At 43.2% G+C, this 6905-nt stretch overlaps 1 protein-coding gene across 4 annotated transcripts in view; it reads right to left on the bottom strand.

Moving 5' to 3' along the window:
• The window catches only part of cacng7a (calcium channel, voltage-dependent, gamma subunit 7a), a 48367-nt gene that overhangs the window by 26417 nt on the left and 15045 nt on the right, over positions 1-6905 (bottom strand). The window contains exon 1 of one of the 4 annotated variants that reach the window (XM_020615461.1): positions 763-1164. The exons of the other annotated variants lie outside the window; for them this stretch is intronic. The gene's annotated coding sequence lies outside the window, so the exon portion shown is untranslated. Of the gene's footprint in view, positions 1-762; positions 1165-6905 lie in introns of those variants that run through there. 4 annotated transcript variants of the gene reach the window in all.

Below are 6905 nucleotides of genomic sequence, written 5' to 3'. Positions count from 1 at the left end.
CTGCTCTCCATCCTCCGCTACGATGCACAAATTATGCATTTGTATGTAAGGTGGGGGAGAGAGCGAGAGAGAGAGAGAGAGGGAGAGAGAGAGAGAGAGACCTAGTAAGAAGTGCTGCAGTCTGCTGGAACAGTATCACAGGATGGGTTTCCCAAGGAGTCAAGACTTTTTAGAGCTCGCGCGCACGCGCACACATACAGAAGTGCACATAGTCTCACCATCACACGTTTGTCTCACTCCTGATCTCTCCTCCCTCCCCCTGTCACACACACACATAGCGATACCATCCCTCCGTCCTCTACCTGCCGCTGGAAGCGGAGCCGCTCTGCTCCACACTGTTTTCTGACTGTGCAGTGTTTCAGCGCGCTCCTTCCTAATGCGCCACTCTAGTCACTGTACTGTACATTCTTCCCATAACAGAAAAGAGCCGTGCAAACACACTCATCACAACAGCTCACATCTCCCTTCAACCACAGGTGAGCAGCAAAGACTTGAGGCGCTTCTCTTATACAACATCCCTGGATTATTTTCGGAGGGCGAGGGAGGCTAACATTTTGACAGCATCATTTTTATGCATGAAACCGAAACAGAAGTCTTGACGTGCGCCACCAAAGTGAAGCTCACCTCAACGAGTCCAAAGAGTTGCGGGGCTTTAAAAGAGCTGTGTGAGAGAGGGGAAGTGAAATGATGAGGGGACGCATGGGTGGAATGAAGGGTTTGAAAAGGCGCAGCTAGAAATGAAGCAGCAGAAGCTTTACTCACCCTGCAGCGCGGAGAACTGGTCGGACGGTGCAGCCGACGAGAGATCTATGCGCACTGAAAACCTGGGCACCAAATTTGCGGTTTCTCCCTTTTCTCTGTCTCTCTCTCCCTCTCTGTCGTGTTTCCCCGTATCTCCCCTCCTCGCCTCTCTTTTCTCCCCTCTCACTCCCTCTTCTTTACTTCACTCTGCTCTTTCAGCACTGCGGAGAATCACTTGAATGGGTTCCACTGTAGTTTGGGGGAGGTGGGACTGGTGAATGTATATGTGCGAGGGGGTGTGGATACTGTGATGTAGGCTAGAGGGAGGAAAAAGACGCGCACACACACGCGCAAAGACAGCATGGCATAGGATCGTGCTGGCTGGAATTGAGGACACATCCCACGAGCTGATAGTGTAACTGATTCAAACACAGCAACAATTATCATCATCTAACTCATTAATGACCAAAGAGCCAAGCATGGATCTAAAGTTTGAGCAGCACTCCTTCTCCATAATAACTAAAGAAAATGACTGACAGCAGTGAAGATTCTCCAGTAGAGAGCCTTAGGAAAGGAACCCTTGCTGTTTGGTTTGATTTTGTGTCTGCATGGAGACACTAAAGTCAGAACTTGTCACAATGTTAGAAAATGTCCTTCTGCAGGCACTAAAATAAAATAAAATAAAACAGATTTGTATTATAAATGTTCAGACTGTCACATCAGCTGTGATGATACAAGGAAAATGACCAGCTATTTAAAACTGCTGATCCTAAGGAATAATGTAAAAACTTTGACTAATGCTAAATATTATTATTATTAAGAGTTAGTTGAGAATTTGGAGACGTTAATACCAGTGTTTTGGCTGGTTCGCAGTACGCTGCTATCGTCTAACTGAAGGGGACAGTCAAATTAGTGTCTGAATTATCAAAACAGCAGACAAAATGTTATCCATCACATTAGAGGATGTCAAGATTATAGTTTGAATGAAGTCTATATGAATACATTTTACATAACTACATTATCTGAAATAGAAGGGCCTTCCAATGCAACAAAGTATATTTTGTAATCTTGAAAAGTTATGACTCTGAAGTCACCACATTATTAGTTGCTGTTCTGCCTCCTGACCCATGTAAGAAAGTGAAAGTGCCTCATGGTGGAAGTGGAGGAGGAAAAGCTGGATTACCGAGGGTTAGGTTTAGCAGTGGTAGCACATCCTGTCTTGGGTAAATCCCAAGTCTTTCGATTATTACTCGATCAACCCAGAAGTCATTCCAATTGAGCGAGGATGGAGGATGTCCCAAGAAAGTAGATGAATCCAGGTTCACCTGTTTGCATCCATGTTTCCCTCTCTTGCAACTTAGTCCCGCTCACATAAGAAGCAAGAAAAGGATGTAAGGAAAAACTTACAGGGGGGAACCGAGGAAATACTTGAACTGACGTGACATCCTTTCCTCCAATCCTTCTTGTGACGCGTCCAATCACAAGATGATTTCCAATAAAGAAATGTGCCAATCCATTACAGACTTCCGTGAAGGATCCACTCGTGTTGTCCTTGGTTATAACCCCTCCAGGCAGCCTCCGTGCTCCTCGGTCCTCATTACTCAGAGTAGAAATAAGAGCTTTGGGATGTCCTTCATCATGATTGGAATGCCTTCCGGGATGAGCGAGGAATGAGTAAAAATAAAATTGGGATTTACCTTCTTCTTCCTGCTCTGAGGATTGAGGAGGCTGTTAGAGGAGCCATGAACAAGGATACACAAGGCCTTCAGAGAAGGCATTTATGGACCAACACACCTCTTTATTGGAAAACAGTTGGTGACTGGACACTTCAGATGAAATGATTGGAGGGAAGGATGTCTCTAAAACATTCCTCTCTCACAAACCCAGCCATCTACATCACTACATTCTGACTGAACAAACGGAAGCGTCTCAGATGAATTAGTAGACCCACCCTCTTCAACTAAAACAAAAGAAATAAAGAGGAGATGGCAGTGCATTACCAAGAAAGAAAAGGAAGCCAATACAGCAGCTACATCTGCTGACTCCATGTTTGCTCTGTTGCGTGTCTACTTTTAGCATTCTTTCCTGACTGCACAGTGACATATTCTGCAGGAGTAACGTTCACGCTGTGCAATGGAAACACAAACATGTATTGTGGCCAGACAGGTGGGGCCAAAAGTCGGCCAGCTGGCCTGAGGACAGGACGGTTTCTTTTAGAAGTGGGATGATGGCGAAAGAAAGTGAGGGAGGGGATAATACGTCACATTTGCTTGTGAAAAAAGAAGATGCATGCATTTATCTCCCGGGGATATGCATGTGATTTTGTGACTGTGTGCCTGTTATGTCTCCATAGTCTCTCATGGTTGAGTGGCCCCATCAGCCCCTGGCGACCCACAGACTGATACAGTAGGCTGCGTTGTCCTGTGACTCACTGTCTGTGTTTGTCTGTGTCCAAATGCATGAGGGTAACACAGAAAGTCATCCAACCTGCCAACACTAAACACACACACACATATATTCACCTTATGGCAAAACAAGAACATGGATGCTGGACAGTTCTGTAAGACCACATATTAAATTCCAATGTTTAAAAAAAATCCACTTTCTAAAACATAGCACTATAGTTAAGGTTAGGGAAACATGGTGGTTATGGCATGATGGCATCACCATTTACAAAACCCAAGCTGTATGGAAAGTGTCATGTGATTTATTTTCTATGACCAGTGATTTTGTTGGTCTCTTTAGACCTTGTGTCATAACTTTCTCTTGTGCTGTTGACACAACGCTCATAGTTTTCTTGAATTGGACACTAACAAACATCCATTGCTGTGGACTACAGTAGCACAAGCTTCAGTTTTAAGTCTTGTTTCTTTAATCACTGTTCTCTCTTTTTATAAAGCATAACATCATTACTATGCTGATGATACTCTAGTGTACCTTCCTTTGAAATGTGGGGATGCAAACATTTTTGGGCTTTGGTTGATCACTATGAGGAAGTTAAATGTTGGGTGGTTAAAAAAAAAGTTTTCACTGAGAGAGACTTAGACTGAGGTCATGACATTAGCCCATTCGTGGATTTTTCAAGATTTCTCTTTATAAATGATCTAAATGTGTACAACACAATGATCAAAATGTGCAGTTCTAACTCCTAAACTACTGGTATCTAATGCAACAGTGTACAATGCAAAATGCATTTTTTATATTACATTCTTAGACCAGTTTTTTGGTCTCTAATATTGGCTAAAGCCTTATTGTGCTGTCACTAGCAGTTGTTCAGAAAAACTGCATCAGAAATTACAATTTCAAACGATGTAAAGTGTCTTAAATTGTGGTTAATTTTTGCTTCAGCACAGTGAAAACTATTTGAATAAGAAGTGAAACTCAGCTTCCTCGTGAAAACCCTTCTAATGAGGCCCAGAACAGCAGAGGGCTGAGGATCCTTCTGCCATTTAGGGACTAATGTGTGAATCATAATCATAAACACAGTAATAGCGAGGGAGCACATGGCCTATTTTACTGGTTATTCCCGAGTCAGACTAACTGGTCCCGAGTCAACCAGCCTTCTGCTGCTGCTGCACAGATCAGGCAAAAACTAACTACTGATGTTGCTGCACTGTTACAGTTTCACAGCTGCTCTAGATCTTTATAGAAAATTTCACACACCATTCTGATCTTGTTGGGGATTGTTTGTCTCTGGACTTGGCACACTTGTGAAGTGTGACAAATGTTTTACCTGTTACTATACAGACTTCAAATTAATAAGTGCTTTAAGGTCAAAGAACCATTTTACAGTCTGTGGATGAAGTCTTTCCTAGTTTAAAATGTAATCGATTCTAATGCATTGTGACATCCAAACTCCACTAACTAACCATACTGAATGTATTTTGCTGTGTAACGTTGTTCTGATGCACTGTGACCGGTGCAGTGCTGACACAAGGCCGATGCAGAGTGGTGAATGTTTGCAGTGTCTTCCTCCACTTACAGAGAGAAATAAATGCAACATCCTAAGTAATAATAAACAGGAACAAATAAATGCTTTAACCTCTCATGTATTGGTTGCACATAAATGCATTTTTTGTGCAATAAATCAATTGAATCAGATTTTTAAAATGTGCCTCATTCAGAGACAAGATGCAAAGTACTCCAACATGTCTTATTGTTTGTTGGAATGGCACAGACTCTTTCACTGGTCCTTTGGAAATAAGATCACCTATCATTCCTTTCTAGTATAACAGAAAGCTAGTATAACAGAGAGACTAGTCCCAACACCCATCACTTCATCTGAATGAAATGGTCAGAGGATGATCGCCTGCCCTGAATCCTAACCGACCTGATATTCGGACACAGTGAGGCTGAATGGTTGTGTGTGCCTTAGCTGGCAGACCCGAAGCCTTTGTGCAGCAGCAGCTGCTCGATCAGCACAGAACACAAACTTTTGCTTAGCACAGCTTGTAAAAACCTCCCAGTGGACACGGAAATCTACTACTTGTGCCTGAGGCATCCGTAAAGAGCTGCACTGTGAAGTAAGTGAAGGAAAACTCCCTTGGCACCAAGGTGCATAAGGGATAAGTGGGCACTGATCCACAACTGTCTGTCTTCTTACACAGAAACATCAATGACAAAGTAGCAAAAAAAAAAAACTGTAATGCCGAGATGATAAAATAGGTGACTGTGGCGTTATTTGACTTGGGCACCGAAAAGTGATGAGGGTAAAACTTGACATGGGGGTAAAAGGTAAAATAAAAGATGCAGATCATGTACAGCAGCAGAGTCCGCACCGAGCCTCCTCCTCCCTTTATCCTTCTGTGTTTGTCTTATTCCTTTGGGATCTCTCTCGTCCCCTCTTTCCTCGCCCCTCGCTCTATTTTTAGCTCCCTGCCTGGGAAATCCAATCCAAGAGCGCAGCTATATATAGCCAGCTGTACACTGATCTACACATGTGAGCACTGTATTGAAATGAGGGATTTGTGCATCAATGGACTGCAGACGCTGGTGTTGTGGTAAGGAGGGGCGGTGCATTGGTGCGGTTAAGCTGCAACAAACTCAAGGAGTTTTACTTCAAAATGTTTTATTTCTAAGTTAAATATACAAAATATGAGCTAATTTAGTTTGACTTCAACAAAGATTACTCATTAATACATTTCATTTTAAGTGAGAATGCTTTAATCATTTTGCAAGGTGCTTTTTAAATTGGAAATTGTGATGAGCAGGAAAAACAAGGTTTCCTGTGCAACACAAGCTCAGGAGAAAAACAAACTACTGGGGGCGACAGGGGTGCGGTGGGTAGAGCAGACGTCTCCCAACCTGAAAGTTGAAGGTTCGAATCTCTGTGTCTGCAAGCGTTGTATGACAAAGAAAACAGGTTTTGAACATGCATTAGTTGCTTTATTTGGTGATGAAGAGATAAGACAAACCCTTCATAGAAAATCCACCCTGACCTGTGACTGCATTGCATTCTGGTCTATCGAGGGGTTGAAATTTGTCTCTCTGCCTTTGCTCCAGTTGATTGTTTTTCAGATTATCACATTCTAAAACCTTAGGGCTCTCCTAATCCATGCTTTCACATTAACAATAACTGACTTGTACATATGAAAGGTGCTGCTTGTGAAAACCAAATAAAATTAGAGAGTGATGTGATTACATAGCTCTAAAGAGCTTTTTACCCTTTTTACGTTAATTGTTTTGGTTTCACAACACATTTACTGTGGATTTAGTCTCAGCACTCTGTTCAGGACCAGCACAAGGCTGTTTTTAGCTAAAATGCACAGGAAATCCACTGCAGGCAAAGACAAAGTTAGTCTAGCTGGGAAAGAAAGGAAAACATCGAGCAGCTACTGAGGAAGGACACCTGTGACCCCCTCCAGCTTGAAAGCGTGCACTGATCAGCTGGCCCCCATCTTCACGCTTATCTTCAACAGGTCACTGGAATTGTGTGAAGTCTCCTCCTGCTTCAAAGGCTCCACCATCATCCCAGTCCCCAAGAAAACCCCCACCAGTGGACTGAATGACTACAGACCTGTCGCCCTGACCTCTGTAGTTATGAAGTGCTTTGAAAGACTGGTGTCGGCCCACCTGAAGGACACCCTAGACCCCCTGTTAGACCCCCTGCCGCTCGCCTACTGGGCAATCAGGTCGGTGGACGATGCAGTGAACATGGCCCTGAA

Source organism: Monopterus albus, unplaced genomic scaffold (genome assembly GCF_001952655.1).
Source record: "Monopterus albus unplaced genomic scaffold, M_albus_1.0 scaffold165.1, whole genome shotgun sequence".
NCBI lineage: Eukaryota > Metazoa > Chordata > Actinopteri > Synbranchiformes > Synbranchidae > Monopterus > Monopterus albus.
This window is presented reverse-complemented; position numbering and strand designations above follow the sequence as displayed.